The sequence below is a fragment of the Numida meleagris genome, chromosome 19, assembly GCF_002078875.1.
Source record: "Numida meleagris isolate 19003 breed g44 Domestic line chromosome 19, NumMel1.0, whole genome shotgun sequence".
NCBI classification, from domain to species: domain Eukaryota; kingdom Metazoa; phylum Chordata; class Aves; order Galliformes; family Numididae; genus Numida; species Numida meleagris.
In genome coordinates, this window is record NC_034427.1 from 3,642,858 (window position 1) to 3,664,317 (window position 21,460).

The 21,460-nt window shown below is 46.0% G+C and overlaps 1 protein-coding gene across 1 annotated transcript in view; it reads left to right on the plus strand.

Moving 5' to 3' along the window:
- The window catches only part of DHX35 (DEAH-box helicase 35), a 68,301-nt gene extending 54,850 nt beyond the window's left edge, over nt 1–13,451 (plus strand). The window contains exons 25-28 of the transcript XR_002444322.1: nt 2,448–2,505; nt 7,459–7,573; nt 7,670–7,775; nt 12,298–13,451. The gene's annotated coding sequence lies outside the window, so the exon portion shown is untranslated. The remainder of the gene's footprint in view (nt 1–2,447; nt 2,506–7,458; nt 7,574–7,669; nt 7,776–12,297) is intronic.

Genomic DNA, 21,460 nt, shown 5'->3' on the forward strand with positions numbered 1-21,460 from the left:
ACAACAAAACCCATTGCACTGCCCCTCAGCTCATTCTTCGTTGTTCTTTCTCCCTTCTTCTCTTCACGCAAAGTGCAGTTCTTAATTTATTTATTTTTACTGTCCATAGCTACGTCTACTTCTTCTTTTTTTTTTTCTTTTTTTCTTTCACGATGTTTAATCTCAACTCAAAGCCCCAGAGCCGGTGCAGCGTTACAACAGTTTTGTCATGTTGGCTGTCACAGCGCTGACAGCCCCCTGACAGCTGGCAGATGTACAGATGATGGATGTTTTCTCCCTTGTGCAAGGACGATGGGATAAAAGTGCAAACAAACCGGGTAATAGATGGGAAAAGCAGAGCAATGTTGATAAGGCCTGGTCCTCACTCTGTGATGTATGGGAAAGCAAGCTGTGGGCAATTTGTTTCAGAGAAATGAGGGGTTCTTTGTAGAGAGGGGCACAAGGAAAAGAAGAAAAAAAGGAGTGAAAATAAAGAAATAATAATAAGGGGAGGAGGGAGGAAGTACCCAAAGCTTGCCTTTATTGTGGCAACACTAGCCTGTTGTTATGGCAATAAGCAAATCTCATTTCAAGGACGGGCTTTGGGGGTCCTTGGCTCCTGTCTGTGCCTTGCATCCAATGAGGGTCCCCAGGAGGTGTCTGGGGATGGGAACGCTGCCTTTCCCTTTGCTCCTTTCTGTTGCTCTGCTGCTTTGCCCATAGCACCTCCTGTTATTTATGGTGTCTAGGTGTCTTCTGAAAGAGCTAAGCAATGGCTGTGCTGGCTATGGGCAGGCAGATAAGGTTTTCAAGCCACTCTCTTAAACTCACTGAGAAGTCCCTAGGAACATTTGGATGCACAGTACAGGGCTCCTCACCTTTCAAATCTGGCATTGGTCATGTGTTGGACCAGGCTGGGGGGTTCTCCGGTCCTGCCCCTAGCTACCACCAGGCATTAGGAGGATGCTGCGCTGGTACAATTGGTCATTAGCAGAGGTGACCTTCACCCTGTCCCTGAAGCTAGTGGGCTCCCAGATGTGCTGCAGCTGAAGGAGGAGGAGAGATGCAGGCATCAGATGCAGAAGGTCAGCCTCCTCCAGCCAGTACGCAGTGCAAGAAGGGGGATACTCATGTAATTGCCTCTGTTTAGAAGACACAGCCCTGGAAGGCCCTTTAAAGTGTAAGGAGTGTCTTACAGTGCTCCCTTATGGATCCTGAATGTTAATCCCTCGGTGACTGTTGTTGCAACACATGCCCTTGCACACCCATTTAGCGACATGTAAATTTTCAGGATGCCATCGTCCCCCCTCACTTCCTTCCCACCTTTGGCTCTATCACTGTCAGAGACTTATTTAGGCCCATAATGGTGATAATTTATTACAGCACACTTCCTACTGTGAGTAAATAAGTCTGTCTCCCTTAAACTCCCTGGGCTATTAGAAGAATGAAAGACTGTGCCACGTATTAGCATTTATTTTCTCCCAGCATTTATACAAGGCCATTTTCTTGCTGACAAATTGTGGGGCAAATTGTTCTCAAGAAAGTCTGTCAGATGGAAAGGTGTTATGATTAAACTGTTGGCGTGAATTTGGGTGGCAATAAATCCTTCTATTGCATTAACTGGATTTATTTGCCTGTAAATGCCATTAAGGATTCAAAGAAATAATAAACAAGTTGATTTTGAACCTGCTTAAGAGTCATTAATATGCATCCTAAAAATAGAGAGTCTGCTTAAAAAAAACTAAAATCCATTTGAGGATCAGACTTATGCTTGCAAGTGCATTGCTGTGCTGCAACCACTTGCATCTCGCTCCAGTGCCATTCCTGCTCCTGGGGGGCCTTGCAATTGGAATTGATTTTCTTCAGTTTAAAAAATATTTGTCCACATATTTAATATCCTTTCACGTTTGTGAAATAAGAGGGGTAGCACGTATGCTGTCACACTAATGACTAATGAATAGGTGCCGTCGATTTGAAATCGTGCATTTTGAGGAGCGATTTTGCAGCTTGTACGCACAGAAGGGCTGAGATGATCTCACAGCCACTTTCCAAGGCAGAGAGGCTGCTTTCCCTCTGCATTTGGCTTAGATGCTGTCTTTAAGGTGCTTCTCTATAGAGAGAAAAGGAGCTGGGTTTGCACTGGTGCTGGTGCAGGTCACTGCCAGCCTTGCTGCTACATATCAGGGCAGGAGAATGAGAAGACCTGGGCCCCCAGTTTCCCAGTTGCCTACAGCTGTCTCTGGTCTGTTTGCCCAGCTGGCACTGCTGTTGGACTCGCTGCCACCTGGGGCAGCCCATCAGCTCCATCACACTCAGCTGGTCAGAGGCATCTCAGCCCAAACTGGTTTGGGGGAAACCCACATGGATTTCTTCCAGGAATGGATCCGTTTGAGTGATAGATTTGCTTGGAATATGTCTTAGATATAACTTGCATGAAGTTTGATTTCTTTTTTTTTTTCATTTTAAAGATCTCCCACCCAGGCACTGAAGAGACTTTCTTCTTTTAACCTTGACCACTTTCACAAGGTAAGCACGCCCATTTCTACATCATTCTACTCATGTAATTGGGTTGCTGCATCAGATTGTTGCGTATTTTATTTGGCACAAAAGTTTTCAAACCGGGTCTTGAGGAGCAGAGTGGCTCCTGTCGCAGCCTGACGAGGTTATTGGAGGGGGACATGGTAAAGATTTTTCATCCATTAGCAGCTGATAAAAGCGGTGCATCACCGCTGCGTGGCATCGGGGGATGGAGGGCAGGAACCGGGTCGTTAACTGAAGAGGTAAGGAGCCATCAGTCATCTGCCTGCTGCAGGAGGCAGAGCGTGCAATGACATCACAGCATGCACGTGTGTGTGTGTGTGTGTGTGTGTGTGTGTGTATTAATGCTAACCTGACCAACAGAAACAGCAGCTCTCTTTGGATTTTCCATTTGCTCCCCTGTTTCCTTCTTCTCTCTTTTCTTTTCCGTTTTTGTTTCTGATTTCCATTCTCTCTTCCTAAGGTTTTCACTTCATTTTTTTTCTTATCCCATCCCCCCAAACCGGCGCAAAGTGTGAGGATTGTGATGGGCTGCATCACGGGCTGTGCTCTCCTTGCCCTCCTTCCAAGTGCTCTGACCTGGCTGCTGGGTCTGGAAAGGAAACTGCACGAGGCCTCATTCTGCACTGACCCCTCTTCACTACTCTAATAAAAAAGATTATTAATATAAATCATAAACTATTTACTGTAGTGCTAAGTACAGACTGATAAAATTCTGTGAGGTTTTTGTGTGCTTTTCCTACAAAAAGCAGGATTCAATCTCTTTATGTGTAAAACGATACTGAACCATAACTACCTTCTAATATTGCTGCATTATTCTATAGTTACAGTCCTAAACACCACAGCTTTTGTCAATTTTACTAGGTAGGTTTCATTCTTACCATAAAAAAACGCAGTAATTTTTATTAGGGGTAGGTGGCAGCAGGAGAAAATGGCTCATAAAGCTCTTTTGATGGACTTGGCTTTATAAACCCAGGGTCTGATTCTTCCCTGCTTGTCCTCTGTGGGATGCTCAGCTCTCATCCCCAGGGCCCAGTAACCTCTCCTTTGTGTTTAGGATCTCATTGTGCCGGCACTCAGGGACTTTCTGGGCACTCCTCTAGCTGGGGGGCAGGTTGGAGCAGGAAGGTGCTTCTGAAACACATCTCTTGGTTACAGGAGGCTCCCACATCTCAGGGTGCCTGGCCTAAGCTCCTTTAAAACCAGCTGAAATGAAAACACTCTTAAGGAGCATGGCTAATGACTGCAGCCACCAAGGGGCATTTAGTCTATGGAACCAGGCTGGGGCTCATCTGGAGGAGAGCCCCATCTGAATTGTGGCTAGCGTGGATACCAGGTCCTCAGGATCTTCCCTCTGCATCTTCTCTTCCCTTGATGTGCCTTCTCTGGCTGTGCAGACGTGTCCCTGTGGGATGGGGTCGTTGCCCGCTGAGTTGGACCCAGACTGGTGATCTGATGGGGCCCGTGCAGGCCCTGCTTGGTGCAGTTCACCCTCAGCCATGGAAGCACCAGCCTCAGAGGTAACGTGCAGCAAAGTGCGGCCTCGTCCCCGCTGCTGGGCCATGGATCAGAGCCGGTCCCTGCGAGGCCGTGGTGCTGCAAGGGGCTGCAGCATTACGGGTGGGACTGGGCGTGTGGGGTGTAGTGAGGCAGCTGCAGGGAGGAAGGGCTGAGAAAAGCAATGGGGTGGTGACAGAAGACGGAGGCAAAGGAACCGCTGCAATTTGGCTTTCCCCAATAACAACAACAGAATGAAAGAATGTTTTTGGTTATATGTGCAGTTCTAAGTCTTGTCTTTGGGGGCTGCTCGTGCCCTGACTTGGTGCCCTTCATTCTGAGGGATGGCTTTCACCAGGAGCAGCAGTTGGCAGCATCTCAGCGAATGGCCACGTGCACGCTGTTACAGCAGGGCACCGCAACCGAACACGTCCACTGCCCTTCGCGGGCTTATGAGAGTTCTTGTGAGGTTTGTCTTCCCTGTTTGTGGCACAACTCAAAGTTTTGAGGTCGCTGTTTCTCTCCCACTTCTGTCCCCTTGCTCACACGCCGGCGTGCCTCTAATTCTCGCTTTCTCTCCCCAACGAGGGTGATCTATGGATGCTCGGAGTCGGAACTACATTAGCAGGGAAGACCCTGCAGCAATGAGGCTCGAATTCCGTGCAACTTCTGTCCATTTAATTAAGAAATGCTACTCATACAGAACTGAATGCGCTAACCTAATTTACTGCTGTGTCTGTCTGTCTCTCTGTCTGGCCTTTTGTCTCTCTCTGCATCCTACACAATGCCATTGCATCTTATTACTGGAGCTCGGGAGGTTCTTGCTTGGTTGAGCCGAGATCAAAAAGTAATTTTTCTTTTTGCAACAGCCGATTAGAAATTCATTTATTTTCACATTAGACGTTTGGCCAATACCTCCCTGCCCCCAATGAACAGGTCCCCCCCAACTTCAGCAATTTAGCTCCATTTGTATAGTCTGCATAATGGGAGACAGTGAGCCCGTTAGAAAAATGTGGCCCAGGGCAAAAATTAAATGCAGAATCATGTATCAGAAATGAGATGTATTTACTATTGTTTTTGAAAATTAATGGTGCATTTTTAGTTTTTATAATGTAATCTAATGATGCAATTCATCTAATAAAAAAGCACATTTTAACTCAGTCGTACAGACCTACTGGGGCAGGACAAAATGTACCTTTCAGATGTAAGATTTTTTACAAATGCTTCGGGCTCTTTCTTGAATGCAAAAAAAGAGAAACTCTTTGCGTGTGTTGGCTAACAGCTGGGATATCAGCAGGAGTCCAATAAAAAGGACATTTTTCTTTCTAAATATTGGTGTTTGTGCAGCATACAATAATATTATAAATGCAGCAGTGGGTTTGAAGTACAATGCTGCAGCTGATTATGGGATGCCATATGGTGCTGGCATGTTAAACTGATACAGATTGAACACGGGCTGCAGCTTTAAATGCTGCGGACCAGCAACTGTGCTAAACTAGAATAAATATACTATGCAGTGTCAATATAGGTAATATAGGTTCAGCAGCAAAAATAAAACTGTGTCAGGATAGCATGAACTGGTGAGAGAGAGCCCCCAGAAGTCAGCATGGAGCACAGATCCTGCTCAGTGCCTTGGTTTTCTTGACAAGAACATTAAAACCTCTTTGTCCACTTTGCGTCACCGTTTCCATGTGCTTTGCAGAGCTGTTGCATTCCACATGCTCTTGCAAAGAGGATGGAGGCAAATTTGCTGTGGACTTTACAACCTCTGAGAAGTGAGTCTCCAGCAGTGGGATGGGGCAGCCCAGCTCAGCAGGGCAGCGGGTCATGGTGCACTGCAACTCACCGCGCTAAGCCCCAGGTTTTCGAAGCTGCTCCTCCCAGACGCATTCGGGTTTGATTTCCAGCTTTGAAAGAAGTGACTCTCTGCTTTTGTAAAGCCTTCTTTCCATGAGCAGCACTTGAAGTTGCAGCTGAGCATGTCGCGTTTAATACCGTCTCGAGAGAACTCATCCTATCATTATTAAAAATGCCCGTTTACCAGGGGCGGCTGAGTATAACTACGTGAAAACTCTACCTGTAGATTTTGGTACAAAGCTACGAGAGGAGGAGAAGTCCATTCATTCATGGATGAATTAAATATCCGTTTTTCTTTGTCTCCTGACGCTGGTTGCATGATTTCCCAGTGGACCCCAGGAGACGGCTCCTGTGAGAAGTAGAAGGGGAGAGCTCATGAGCTCTGGCAAGGCGCTCCTGAAGGGAAACCCTTTGCTGTTCACATGAGATTCAGTAAAATGAAACACGAGCTGGTTTGTGCCGAACGGGGGCTCTGCTGTTTGAGTTCCTGGTCAGTTTGCAGGTTTTAGTGATCCCAGAATCACCCTTCTTGTCTCTCCCTCAGTAAATTCACGACCATCATGTTAGTGACTTGGTGCACCAGAGTAGGATGGATCCCAGCCCTGGACAGGCTGCTGGACAAGGAGGGCTGTGGTTGCTGGCTTCCTGTGGTGCCTGCAGCACTGCGTCTCCTGTGTAGGATTTATAATCCAGTGAGACAGAAGTCTGATTTGATGTGGCAGGTCCTATGTGGGGCTTGATATTGGGAAATCAGCGGTGCTCAGGAACTTAAGCCAGCAATAAGGGTTGTATTTTGCAATTGAATGGTCTCTGACTCAAAGAGATTGTAGACTAGATAAAGTATGTGATGTAAAGGATATCTCATGTTTATCTATTTAGTAAAGAGGTGAATCTCTGATAGAGTCTCACCTGTAGAGGCATTTTATGTTATGAAAGAAACAAAAAAGAGTTTTCTGGGAGTTAGAATCTTTTTTTGCTAAGGCTTGGGATGGGTTTGAGCAAATAAAATGTTCAGGACAGAAATCAGAATGCAAACAGGCAGAGTTCATAGAGAGAGAGTTACTCACATGGGGAGAGGTAGATGGCACAAAACCCAACACATTTCCTATAGATGAAGAGTTAATTGATTTTAATATTGAGTGGAGGAGTTGAAACAGACCTTCATTTTTATTTTATTTTAGCCGATTTGGTGGAGGCCTCATTATTCGGTGCAGGCTCTGAATCAATACATTGGCAATGGATTTCCAAAAAAGCATCATGTAATTTTTCAATGAGAAATCCAAGAGCCCGGGAGCTGATGTTATGGTGTGAATTACATCGCAGAGCAGTTGTCAGCTGTCCCTGTCAGCACTTTCTCAGATGCCATAATGCACAATAAATGCTGTGGCTGCAGCTACTTAGGATTATTGTGGTGGTGGTTTTAGGGGAAGCACCACAAATTAACAGCTAAAGAAACACATCCCTTTTTCTTGAATTGCCCCATCCCTATACAATGTTTTGCTGGCTGCAGGGTATCGCTGCTGTACCTGCTCCTATTTCTTCTCACCTCTTCAAATGAAGCATGTGCGTCCTTTTCCTCCTTTGCAGGTTTAGCAGGAAGAGGAGCAGTATGGGCTCTGGCTCTCCCATTAGCTCACAGGCTCTGGTTGCTCTCTACTTACACACAGCCTGGACTGCAGACCCACTGAGGTCAGGACTGGAGGTAATTGGAGGCTGCAGGGCAGTGTGTCCTTGCTAGGTAAACTGTGCGCCTTAAATCAGCTGGACAAAAGAAAACACGTGTTTGTTCTGATTTCAGATCAGGAACCGAGGCGTGAAAAGATTAAAGGACTCGACAGAGGGATGTGCTGCAGGGCTGTTTCCCCATCGCTGCTGGAGATGTTTCTCCCTGTGCCACATCCCAGGTAGGGCCGGGATTGACAACCTGGGCTCCCTGGCTGTCAGCCTTTAACTCAGCAAATGTCTTTGCTATTCAAATATTAATTAGAGATGACTGTTTTTGCTAAAATATTTTAAAGCTGTCAAAACACAGCTTTCCCCTGGAATAAGCTTTTTCAGATCACCTACGTGTGTTGCACAGAGCAGGTAGAGTCTGTGGGCTTAGATGGGGGGTGACCCTGACATCTCTGCGCCCCATCAGTGGGATTTCTGTGCTGTGTGCTCTCCTAAGGTTATTGGCAGCTACTGATAGGTCCCACTGTGCCCCACTGGGGCTCAGGGTGAGCTGATGTGACTGGTGACAGGCTTGGCTCTGCTTACTTTCTGCTACATCATGGGAGGAAATAAACCAGGTGAGCACAAGTGATTCACCTTCTGGGGGAGCTGTGGGCACCCCACTGCACACTGGTTTGACGATAGTGTGATGTCTTAAGGTGTGCAGTTTACAAATGCCTTTCATTCAGGGTTCTGAAAGTGTTTTATTAACGGGATGAATCTCATCCTTTGCAATGAACTAGCTTGCTATGACCGTTTCCATACTACACTCTCTGTCAAAGAGATGTCTTTTACCAGGAAATATGTCAGTGTGTACCAAACAAACCCAGGAGTCCTTTGCTGCCATTGTTCAGCCCAGATGACCCAGTCACAGCAGGCATCTGAGTGCTTCTGAAAACCTTCCTCTCTTGCAGTCAGCTGGGCAACTGGGTGCTTGCTCTCATGCTTCCCTTCCATGAGTCTTTCTGTCTCTGAGCTTCTTCCCCTGAATCCCTGCACAGCTGTGCCCTCACCTACTGAGCAAAGCTGCATCTCCCATGAGCACGCTGGGTCCTCTGCATGGTCCTGGAAGCGATGTGCAGTGCACCCACCCTGCTTGTGCCTGTCTGTGTTTCCAATACTCGGGATGCTTTTGCAAGTTTTAAAGATTGCTTTTCCACTCATTTAGTTAATTAAAAAAAGGAAGCCTTTCTGCTTAACCTGCTCTCACGTGAGCAACACCAGCTGGCAATTGGGCAGTGAGAGCTGAACCCCACCAGAACCCACTCTAGCTGGAGTCACAGCTTTCCTGGGTGCCAGGCTCCTCGTGCAGCTTTTCCTCTTCCCTGCAGATGGTACTGTTTGACCATTTTGCAGCCACCCACGGCAGGTAACTGCAGATTTTTGGGTCTGACAAGCATGTCCAGGCACAGTTTCAGGCACAGCAGCAGCACTGGATCTGGCCCTGCACCTGCTGCTCTCGGATGCAGGACCAAGTTGTTACCTTACCCGTGGGACACTCAGTGCAGAGGGTGGATGTGAAGATGCTGTCTGTATGGGGAGCACCCTGAGAAAGTGCAGGAGAGATTTGTGTGCATGACCCCTATCAGGAGAGCAGCCTTGGTGTAGGCAGCCTGGAGCACTGGGCGATAACTTTTCCCCATGGGAATTCAACTCCTCTTCAAGGGAGGATGGGCAGAGCTTCTGTGTGGTTTAATCAGCTCCCAGTGGGCTGCTGAGCTGGGGAAGGGCTCTGGGGACTCTGGCTGTTGCCTAATTTCCTTTGGGAGTAGATGCATAGAGCACGAGGCCAAGAAAGGATAATGGGAACCTTATATGTATGTTCCATGCTTCTGGTTAGGTTTGTGAGATAGGCAACGTGGTGTTTTCTCGTTCACCAGCCAGCTTTAAAGGCACGGTGCTAGCCCTGGCGTTGTTCCTGACTTGCAAAAGTCTGGGAAGAAGTTTTTATCTTTTCTGGCCTTATATCCCGTGTCAGCAGTTCTGCTCCATCCGTTGCAGTTTTCCTGCGCATGGGAATGATGCTGTAGAGTTACAAGTGCTCAGCTCCTTGCAGTGAGATGCTCAGTTGTGTTCTCCCTTTCCTCTGGGTGTGCCTGAATTTCTGTCCTGGAGTCCCAGTGTCCCCTTAAAGCCGACAAAGTGGGAAACCAGCTCTCTTCCACCTTTTCCATTTGGCTCTGCTCTGCAGTGTTACTCCATCCTGCATGGAGAGGGCAGCTGCTCAGGGCTGGGTTCAGCTGCAGCACAGACAAGGTGTTTGTCTGTTCTGATCCGGCTGTGCAGCTGGTCCCTGCGGCACCGAGCCAGGCACTTCATGCCTAAGCTTTCATCAGATCAATTTTCTTGCTTTGAAAGAGAAGTAGCTCGTTAACCTGTGTGCAAGGCAATGGAAAACACCCACCTGCCTCTCACCAGTGTGCTGAGCAGGTGCGGAGGGGCTTGGGAAGGGTGGTGGCAGTTGGGCAGCTGTGGAACTGAACCCAGCTCCACGGCCCCAAGCGTTTGCTGTAAGCCTTAGAAATATTAGGGCTCGGTTGTTGAATGGCTGCCTGTCCACCCTTCAGAGCTCCAAGTGTCTGCTCTAGGGGGATTTCACAGGCTTCTGCTGGTTTGTCTTCTGCATGGGCTTCTCATCCCCAGACTCACTACAAAGAGGTGAAGACTGGAAAGGAGCAGGGAAACAAAGGCTGACTTTGCCTAGATCCCCTGACTTCAGAGGGGGAAGAAGTCCAGCAGTGAGGGGCTCAGTGATCCCCAGTGTGGGTTTGGCCAGGCCCTGCCCCCAGCTCTGGTCCCTCTGCCCAAAGCCCTCCTGCCAGGATGTCTCTGCTTCCCCCACCAACCACCCACTGCTCTGAAAGTCTCCACGGAGTAGAGCAGCTCAAAGACAACAGAGGCACCAGATAAATCATTCCTCCCCTGTTTCTCCCCCCCAGCCCGAATAGCTAAAGTGTCTTTATTATTTAAAAAAAACACCATACACAAAAAAGCCCTAGCGAGGGAGACAGATACAAAGCAAAGGAAAAAGAGAGGTTTAGGCACCAAGCCACAAATAAGCACCATCAATCATAGTGCAGTCAAAAAATGTACATGTGTTGGTACCTGCACGTTATTGGCAGTACTCAAGGAGTCTCCCGAGTGCAATCTTCAGGACTCCTTAGATAAATAAATAAATAAAATTCCATGTTCCGCTGAAAAACTGCTTGTCAGCACCGGAATGGCAGGTGCATTAACTCCCTAAGAACCAGATTATGCCCTGCATGGCAAAAAAATGCAAACACAGAGAAATAAGATGTCAGTCAACCCCTGCCTCTTCTTGCTTTTTTTTTTTTGGTGGTTGTTTTTTTTCTTTTCTTGTTTTGTTTTCTAATGGGACGTATTTTGAAATACACAGTCCATTGTACAGATGAATCCAGGAAAGAGAGAGATACAAATACATAGCTGGACCAGCCATTCTGTGTGCGTGTTTACCTGAAATTTGCCTCTGCTCCTCTCCCTTGGAGCTCTGAAACATTTCCTTAGAACACCCAGCTCTTTGAGAGCTACTGTCTTTTTCCTTTCTGTCTACATTGCACTCTCCCTTTCCTTGTCTTGTATCTTTAATGGAGGACTTTGAGCTGCTGGTGATATGGCCTGGGCTTTCTGCTGATGTCCTCTACCCCGATGTTCTGCTCCTCCCTCCTCCTTTTCTTATGAATACATATTTTAATCCAGGAGAGTGGATTAAAATATATTCCCAGTGGAAGCCCTGAAGAAGCAAAGCCCTGTGCCAGCATGAGTAAAGGTTGCATAACCTAGTAACAGAAGATAAATGGATGTGAAGAAATGGCCACTAGCCCTTCCCTCAACTTGACAATGTGTTCCCCAAGATCCCTATCACAGATAGGAAATTGCTGATTCTTTTGAGCTGTGGGTGACCCAGCTGTTCCTCCTAGGACAACCTTCAGCACTCCCAATGACAGCAGGGATGTCTGCCTGCTTCGGCTCAGCCGTCCTTGGGGCTGGTGCTGATGGCGTGGGGCTGAGCACAGCCAAGTAGCCACAGTCAGAGCAGAGCTGGCTTTGCACTGGCGCAGTACAGCTTGCACGAGCACGGGGTGACCCTGGTCTGGTTTCCAACACATCACCTGGAGACAAAGGCACTTTGCTTCACTGTAAATTCATTGATGCATTTGCTTCTTCATGGGGGATGTTTTGACAAGCTAGGCCAGGTGCTTCTTATTTTGTTATGTAATGGAGATGTTTGTAACACAATTCACCTTTTCTTTTTCTTGGCTTAATTTTAAGTTAATGAGGCTCAAAATTCTTAGGAGCCTCCAAAAATGTATCTTCAGGGACACCCCTTGATTGCACTGAATGCAAAGTGCAGATCTGGATTTTGAGCATGGCATCCTGTTGGAAACAGATTGTGCGTAAGAAGGATCTTGTTTCAGAGTGGGAAAATAATGATTAAGCTGGGATTTATTTGTTCCTGGTTTAGGAAAACAAAAACCAAAATCATATGACAAAATTCTGTGGTAGCAGATTTGTCTGTGTTATCCGTGTCTGAGTAAACTCCAAGCAAGGTCTTCAGTCGCAGCATAACTGCATGCCATGATGTTGAAACAGCCCCATTTGATGGTAGAGCTGGAAGTGTTTCTCTCTCAGATGGATGACTTGGGCCTCCCTAATTTTTATTTCTCTTTGGCCACCTCCCTCTCTTCCCCACAGCATCTACACGTTCACTTGGAGCTTCCCATGGCAGCAGGGCATGGCCACAAGTGCTGCAGAAGGAACCGTGTGGGGACAAGACAAGGCAGGCTGTCCCCGTGGCTGCCATACAGAAGCACTTCACGGCGTGCTGCAAAGGCCATAAAATGGTAAATAACAGAAGCAGATGAGAACTGCAGAACCCAGGTCTGGCCCAAATATCCCTTTGCTTTCAGAATTAAGGAGAGTGCTTGTGCAGAGCAAAGCAATCGCGGCAAACAACCCCAAAGTGGCTTCCGTGCGCGCTTCTGGCCTCCCTGCTCCATGACGTGCCCTCCTCAGCCCAGCAGCTTTCTCTTCCAGACCACAGATTTATTTAATTTAGGTCCTGCTGTTGGCAATGGTCTTGCAATGGGCTGCGGGTTAGGAAAAAGTCGAGAATTTTTCCTTAAGCAAAAAGGAGATGACATTGCACAGAAAAATAGAGCGAAAAACAGTTTGTTGGCCGTTTTTCTTCTCTGCCTTGCTTCTGCGTGGGATGCCAGCAAAAGGAATTGCATTTTAGAGTGATTTAATAACAAAATGACTGTTATTTCTAATTCTTTGGCCTGCCTCAGAGCAGCAGGGCCACACGATGGAGCTCTGGGGCTGCCGGAGGAGCCTGCCTGCATTCACGGGTAAAAAGCCGCTTGGAGACCTTGAAATTACATTTCTTATTAATTTTTCACTCCGTTTAATTTTTTTACCTTCATTTTAAAATGGGAAACGTTCTCGACGTTGTAACTGTAAAATGTAACGTACAGCCGCTAGCCGAAGGTATTTACTTTTGCTTTTTTAAGATCAGAACTTTTATTTTTATCTTTACGGCTGGAACGGGGACGTTTTTCCGTCTCCTGGGAGGCTGCAATCCCAGAGATGGTGCTCACCGGATCATTCTTCTAAATGACACCTGACTGCGTGGGGGGGGCTCAGCCCTCGCCAGGTCTGTATGCAGATCTCGAGCCCCGGCCTTCTGCTGTGCGTGAGGAAATAAATGATGTTTTGGAGTGCTCCTCGTCCCTGCTGATCAATGAACGCTCAGCTGGGAAAATTTAAACCAGCGGTGCAATAGGGGGGAAAAAAAAAAAAAAAAGCAGATTCTTCAGTTAAACAAAAGCGTTTTAAATCCTAAATTCTATCTATAACGAAACGAAAAATTCAATATTCTGCCGTGGGAAGTGGGAGCTTTTCCTCCTTCCCCTTGTCTCTGCTTCTCCTCCTCGCAGGGTGTGCGCTCTCCTGCGAGGTGCTGCCTTCCCCGGAGCTGTGCTGAGCAGTCGGACGGCTGCAGGCTGACTGCGCTGTGCCAGGGTGCGAGTGCTTAATTGTGACCCCATGGTGCAGACAAGAGGGTTCCTCTGTCTCGCTGGAGTTGGGTTGTAAGCCGCGTGCCTGCACGCAGTTTCAAGAGGCAAGAAATGTATTTTTTGCACGCAGAGAGGACAATGAGATTGTGGAAGCTGACAGCCTCCCGGTGTATCGCTTGCTAATTACTTACCCGACAAAAGCAAACATTTTATGATGGCTTTATGAAACGCTTCTGGGCCGGGGTGTGCAATATCAGTTGCCGAAAATGTACGTTTCTCATTTGTAGAAGTTCACATTTTTAGTAGAAACCTGAACCACTCGGCAGAGGCTTCCAGAGCAGCGGGTCTCCGGTGTTACCCGCACTGATGAGCTCAGCAATGAGCCTGGTGCTGGAATTGCCTTCAACTTTACGGGGAGCTGCAATTGCTCCAGTGGCAGGTAAACCCGGCCCGAGGTAGAGCTGCAGGGTTTGCTCTAAGAAATTATTCTCTTTCTATTTGCGATCTGTTAGAACGGACTGATGTTTGCATGTGCCCCTCTATTCGTTACGCGCCGGCTACTCCGAGACTAATCCTTTTCCTGCAGGTTTCAGCCCCGTTTCTCTGTGCTGGCACATGGGGAGGTCACCCGGTGCTTCCTGTCCTGGCAAGAAAACCACAACCTGGAGTCCTGTGTTCTCAGCCCGGAGTTCTCCAAACTGGTGGGCCCTAGGAAAATCCCTGCCAGGAGACTCCTGTGCTAAAAGTCCTCACAAATGGTGAGGGGGGGGGGGGTGGAAGAGCCCTGCTTGTTTCGGTTTGGCTTCCTAAGCCTAGGGAAGATTTGATTATTATTTTATTTTTTACTGGGCGCTTAGTGGTGGGCATTATTTCTTTTTGTAACCCAACGGCTGTCTAAAAGAACTTGGAAACGCACTGAATTCCTTTTCTTAATTTTTTCTTCTGTTTCGAGGTGTTAAGGAAAAGAGCAAGGTTAGGATCTGAATGTGGCTCACGGAGGGAATTGTCGGGAGTGGACGAGGCTGCAGCTTCCTGAGCAGCAACTAATAAGAAAGGCGTCATTTTGCTCCAGCTTTTTGGTTCCTCTATAAAGCACAACTATTGTTAGGTCGAAATGAGCCGCTCTGCCTCCTCCTCACCCTGCGCCCTATTGCCAAACACCAGCGCTGTGGCCGCGTGCACCGAGCGCAGTGGGGCAATGCAGGAACCCAGCGTGTCTTTGGTGGTACACGAGTTCATCTCCTTTACGTTGAGGATGCTCAGATGTTCCTAATAGCAGACAAGCATCTCCTGCCTTCTGTGAGAGGAAGGCAGGGGCTCTGCTCCCCCCAGCCCCAACCCAAGGCCGTGTCCCCCAGCTGCTGCGTGATCTCATGGCTCTGCTTCTGCTCCCGTGTTCCCGCACGGCTGTGCTGGCGCTCCGCTCCCTGCAGCGCGTGACCCCGCGCTCCCTGAAAGCAGCGGAGCCCGACTCAGCCCCCAGGATGGGAACGGCGGCGTTTTGCAACTTCTGGGGAAAAAATAATAATAAAAAAAACTGACAGCAGGAGCATGAAACTGATGGATGCCTTCACACATTTATTGCTGGCGTTTCGATCGAGCGCTGTGCTCATGGGAAGGGATATGTTTGCAATTAAAGCCAGTGAGTTAACTAATGTTTTTTTTTTTTCTTTGAAAGAAAATCTCCTTTTATAAAGAATCAAAAAGCAAAAAAACTTTGGAATTTTCAATAGTACAGAACTGCCTTTGGAAGGAAAAACCCGGTCAGAGCGAGAGCAGCGATTCTGCAAGTAACTGAGGAAACTGCGATCTCCCTTCCTCTCTTTTCTTTTCCTAAGCATCAAACAGCATAAAAAAAAAAAAAGACTTTAGAGTTATTAAAATCCAGCAAAAGAGAATCTACTAAATGTAATAATTATAATGTAGAATTTTTAATCTGCTCTTAGGAACATTTATCTCTTCTTTGTTCTTAACAATTCCAAGTTCTCGTTTATGGGGTTTCACAACATACATTACAATATTTTGACAATTAATTTGTTACTCCTTTTCAAGAAGCAAGAGAATTATTAATTATTCCCTTGTTCAAAAGTCTTAGTTACACTTTAGTTTAACATGTCCTAATAGGCATTTAATTCTGATCTAATAGGACAATTACTGCACAATAAACAAATATCAATTGATTATTAAACACATTTATTTTGGATTAACAGCAATTCCATAGATATTATAGCCACCCAACATCAATGAAAAGACTTTCATTAATAAACTGATTTATTTGCCGTGGCATAAGTGTCCTGCTCAATCTAAATTAAATATCTATTTGGGATCCTCAGCCTGTAGTGTTACCAAAGGCATCTTCATGTTTGAACACTGCACAAAAAGCATTTCTCGTTCAGATTTGCAAGATGCAATCTCAAAAATAATCAATCCGTATAAAAAAGACTTTGGTTACTGCTAGATAACTAATTATACAGACACAGCCTTTGTGCCTGTCTGTAGGAGAGATTCTTTGTTATTCTCTTTCTTCTGAACTTTGATGCTATTTAAAAATAAATTTAATTACCCAGTGGTTATTTACACTGCATTTATTTCTCCCATCTAGAATTCTTTTCAAATTTAAAACCTGAAGGTCACTGTCATTTTGGAGCAGTTTATTATTCACGGATATTGCAAAATTTCAAGGGGGAAAAATTGCTTTATTTTAAAATTAGAAGGCAGGAAAAGAATTCTAAAATAAAGTGCATTGAGCCTGGTCCTGCAGGGCACAGCCGTGGGTGCGTTACTAAGTGAAAAGTGCAGGATTAGGCCCAGGATTTTTCTTCATTAACAACAGTAATTTTAAAACTACCATTTAAATAATGTGTATGTGTGCGATACATGCATATTTATGAAAAGATGACAGGATATCTATCTTTTCGCTAAGGGTTTTCCCATGAGACTGTAGGGAACTCAGCAGGTAAATCTGTGTGGTGAAAGCCCCCAGGTGTACGCGTGTCAGCGGGGATGTGCTCCGTGTCCGTTTGTCTGTGCTTGGATTCTTGGAAGGCTGCAGGTTACGGGCAGCTGCTGACCTCCTCAACACAATAAAACAAGGTAGGTTGGCTTATGTTTGTCACATGGGTTGTTATTATTAGTATTATTACAGTTAAGAAGTTATCTTTTACAGATAGTTTAACAGCCTTTATCGCAGTAACCCAGGTGGGTGCTTGGATGACCAGATTTGCCTGCTGTGAGAGGTACGGGGTGCGATGCTGGTAGCTGATGCGGTGTCACTTGAAGGGTAACCCAGGGCTCTGCTCACCAAGGCCAGGTCAGGAAGCAGTAACGCTGTGAACAGGGGGTGCCCGCTTGTGAGAAGTAGAGGTTGAATTATAGCTGTGTTAGGACTTTCATACAGCGCCTTTTGGTTCTTGAGGCTGTATATAAGCATGACTATTCCTACCTCTGTTCTCCTTCCCCCACACTTGTGAAAAAAACCCCACATAGTCAAGAGGTGTTGATGTGGGGATTCCCCCAATCTATTCAGGTTGGATATCAGGGAAAAATTTATTCTCTGGAAGAGCAGCTGGGTGCTGGTATAGGCTGCCCAGGGAGGTGGTTGAGTCACCGTCTCTGGAGGTGTTTGAGAAATGTGTAGGTGTTGTACTAAGGGACATGGTTTAGGGAGGAACTATTGGTGGTAGGTGGACGGTTGCACTGGATGATCTTGGAGGTCTTTTCCAGCCTTGGTGATTCTGTGATTCTATGCCTGGGGCTGGGGGCAGCAGGTAATGAGATGAGGGGCAGTTTTTCTAAGAGAGCTTGTCTAGCATTCAACCAGAATGCCTTCCTTGATTCTTCTTCATCAGTTATGAAAAGCAAGACTTAAAGTAAGTAATACTTAAAAACAGGGAGAAGGGGTATTTTCTTCATTTAGAAAAAAAAGACAGGTTGCATGTGAGTAAAAACTCTTGAGAGAAGAACTAAAGTTGGAGGTGTATTAGGATGGAGAAAGCTGCTGCTGCCTCTCTGAGAGCAGTCAGAGCTCAGCCTCAGCAGCACAAGGCCTGCGGGCTGCCTGTGGGCTGGGGCAGGATGTGAGTGCAGAGCGGCCTGCTGGTTGCTCCCATGCCTGGGGCTGGGCCCGAGCCAAGCCCAGAGCCACTAGTGCTGCTCCCCCCTTGTCTATGGAAGCAGCTGCCTCCAGTCCCAGTGCAGCCCCTGCCCCTGTGGTGGGATTGGACCTCCTCCAGGGCAGCAGAGTGGGTCTGGGTGGGTGCCTGAAGGCTGCTCCTCACTTCTTGCTCCTGCAATAGCCTCATGGGAGTTGGTGAGACTTTTCCTTAGAGTAGAAAGTGGAGTTCACAACTGAATTATTTCTCCCCTCTTCCCCTGGATGCTTACGTTTTGTGCATCCACTTTTGCTGCATGCGCTTGCATCAAACTGAGGGATTTGTAATGGCATTTTTGCACACATTCCTGATGGTAGCGGCTTGACATCACAGGACATGTTGCTGTTGTGACCTCTGTCAGGTGGACCTACTGCCACAGACTGGGCAGGCTGCTGTGAAACACCTCCCACATGAACCCCTGGCGGGATGCCCCTTCCCTCAGAAGATCTTGCTAAGGCTTTCTGCAGCCTGGAAGAGGAATGAGGGATGAAGCGGGAAGAGCTCTGCACCCTCTAACCACACTGAAGACGTGCTGCAGCCCGAGCTCCGAGCTCTGCCCACCTCCGGCTTATTTAAGACTTAACTAAGTCAAATGATCAACTTACAAATGAAGAATTGGCCCCAAAGTAGTCAAACCTAAACTGTGAAGGGAAGCACCTATGTGGACAAATTGCTGTGTGTGGTATGATCAGGTCTGGAGCCAAAGGCAGAGTTTTTGTCTTGCATGGAGAAGCTGACAACGGATGGAGATGCTGCCTTGTTCCAGCACTTACAGCAGAGCGTGTCATTCCTGATGGCTCCTGTGCTGATGCCACGTGTGACAGCTCATCATTTTGCAGGGCGTCTGGATGACTTACCACACATTTCCTACATCTTCCATATCATTGCCTTTAAACCACTCTTCCTTTAATTGGCTCAGGAGAAAGGGCTCATTCCATTGCCTCTAACTTTTCTTTTTTCCCTTATAAAGTATTTCGGGGAAAAAAAATGCAGAGTATGTAAACTAGAGATCATTAGAGGTTGCAGGGTTTTTTGTTGCTGTTTTTATTTTTAATTTAAAGTCTAGATTCAGCAAAATGCTGTTTTCTCCCAGGCTCTGGGTCTCTATTTAAGTGATTTTAAGCTCTGTTATTTATTTATATATTTATTCATTAGATAGGCCCACAGTCAAGGAGAAGGGGAGCGCGGGGTTATTAATCTTTCCTGTCATCCACTCACAGATGTGAAGTTCACACCACAGCAAATGTGAAGTCAGCAGTACACAACCACAAGGTGGAAACTTCAAGCGAAGAGAGGCTGCGAGAAACGGGGTGGGAGAGGGAGAGCAGGAGGGGAAGGGGGAAAGAGAAAGGGGGAAGGGAAAGGAGGACAAGGGAGTGATGAATGATGGAAGGGAAAGATGGGTGAACAAGGGAAATGGAAGGGGAGAAATGAGACAGATGGAAGAGGGTAAAGAGGAATGGCAGATAAGAGAGAAGAAAGTCTGAAGAAAGAGTGGGAGAGAAATGAGAGATGCCGAGACAGAATATTTAAGATAGGGCGTTAATGGAGCCGGGTCTGGGTGCTTGGATATCCAGAAGATGTGAGGGGTAATCACTCTCTCAGCATGTATATGCTATTGATATGTTAATAGAATTTTCTTTTTTATCTGAAAGAAATGAAGTTTTCAAACTAGCTGATTAACTAGGCCTGGCTGGTCCCGGGTACGCACACGTATTCACAAACACGTCACATATAAATATTTATGCTCTGCACACAATGGTGTCTGCAGAGTCCCATAAAGCAGCAATCAAGCATCAGAAGTCCTGTTTGTATTGATGTGACACTGGGCAGACATATTTGTGCTGATATATCTTACTGCAGTAGCAACCCCAGTACAGCTTTTTGGGAATGCCAAATGTAAAACCAACATTAGTAGAAACATTCAGGATGTTGTACTAAAACAAGCCTGCACTGATCAAAAGGAAGGGTTTCAGCTTGCTTCTGGCTACAGGTCAGTTAATGTGGCCATTCTTCTTTATTAGGATAAAGTTCATCTTATTTTTTTTCTTTAAATGAGTAATTTCTCTTTTGTGTTATGCAACTTAGCTATTAGAGCTGGTTATTTTTATACAGTAAGAAGAACACAGCTAAGTTAGCTCCTAATGTCGTAGTATCATAGAATTGTTAAGATTGGAAAAGACCACTAAGATCGTCTAGTCCAACCACTGACATGTAGTATATACACGTATATCCACTCATCCTGGAAACTACTTGTAAACCACCGTTTTAGCCATATTTACTGTACTACTGGATCCGTGCTGGGAAGTACTGGAGCCTTTCTGTTGCCGAGCTTGTGCTAATGATCATTGCAATGCCATCTTACTTTGCTTTTGCTGTATGCACAGTGAGCCAACATGGAACACGAAAGGCCCTGTTTTAATATCTATCAAAATTCCCTATGTAATCTTACCACTGCTCATTAGGACTTGAGGATATCTTCTCTCTGCTATTGTGATTCTTTCAAAATGGGAATTTGTTATTCATATGCAAAGGTGCATATGAATATGCAGAGGCAGTCTGTAATGTCGCTTGTGGATGTGTCAGAAATAAACTAGGGGATTTAGGAGCAAATCAGTGGAATTAATTTGACTTCAGTTATTTTAGCATCATTTGCACAAGCTGGGAATTTGGCCCTTTACACCCGAATGCTTATTTAATACCTGAATTAATTTGGAAGGCACTATGACCGAGGACACACCATCGCCTCCTCTTCCTAGCTGAATTCTCAAAGTCCTGATAGAAAGCCACTTTCATGTGGATTTCTGGCTTTGGTCTCTCATGTGTGTGTGTGTGATGAAAGTAGAGATGAGACAAACATCCCATCTCTTCTGCAAAGGCTGAAGATAGAAAGGGATAAAAAATATAAGAATGTAACTGTAGATTTCCCCTTCTTGGAAGGACCTCCCACTGACTATGTCATTATCCGTCTCATGTAAGATATTGGATTCAGGATCTGTAGCAGTGAGCTGTGTTAGTATTGAATCTCATTTGATATAACAAACCTTCCGTCTCCCTTGCTCGCTTGGTCTTTCCAGTCCTTTTCATATGGTAGTAGCCCCCCCATCGTTTTGGCCATAGAAGGATACATAATTCACTGCCCTCTCTGTATGGCAGTGTGGGGACCTTCATGTGCAATAGGAAATGCAGATTTTTGTTTTGCAAATAAAGGCACTTCTTCTTTCCCTCCCATTATGCATGTATGTCATATGGCCCATTCTACATGTTTGCTGTTTGCTTGCTGTTGTTCTCTATAGGTGCACCCATTTACTGTGAACTTTTTCATCAGTAAATATTTATATTGACCAGACTTAAGATCTGGAATTATTTCAGGTTTCTTTAGTGTATGAAGTATAGTTTTGGAAATAAGCTCTCTCAAAATGGGAGGGAAGAAAACAGAGAATAAGATTTAATTTATAGTGAAAAAGAACATCACAAATGGCTGTCAGTGGACATTTTCAAGGCTTTAGGAAAAGGAGGATATTAAAGCAGAGAGTAAAATTTCAAATCTTGTGGAATTAACTATGTAGCAAAATCAATGCTTCAGGAAGAGAGAGCTTTCAGAACCTGTCTTTAATTTTCAAATGGGAGGTTTTTTTGCAGGATGTGATGAGGCTTGGCATGTCTCTTGGCATGTATATGGATAGC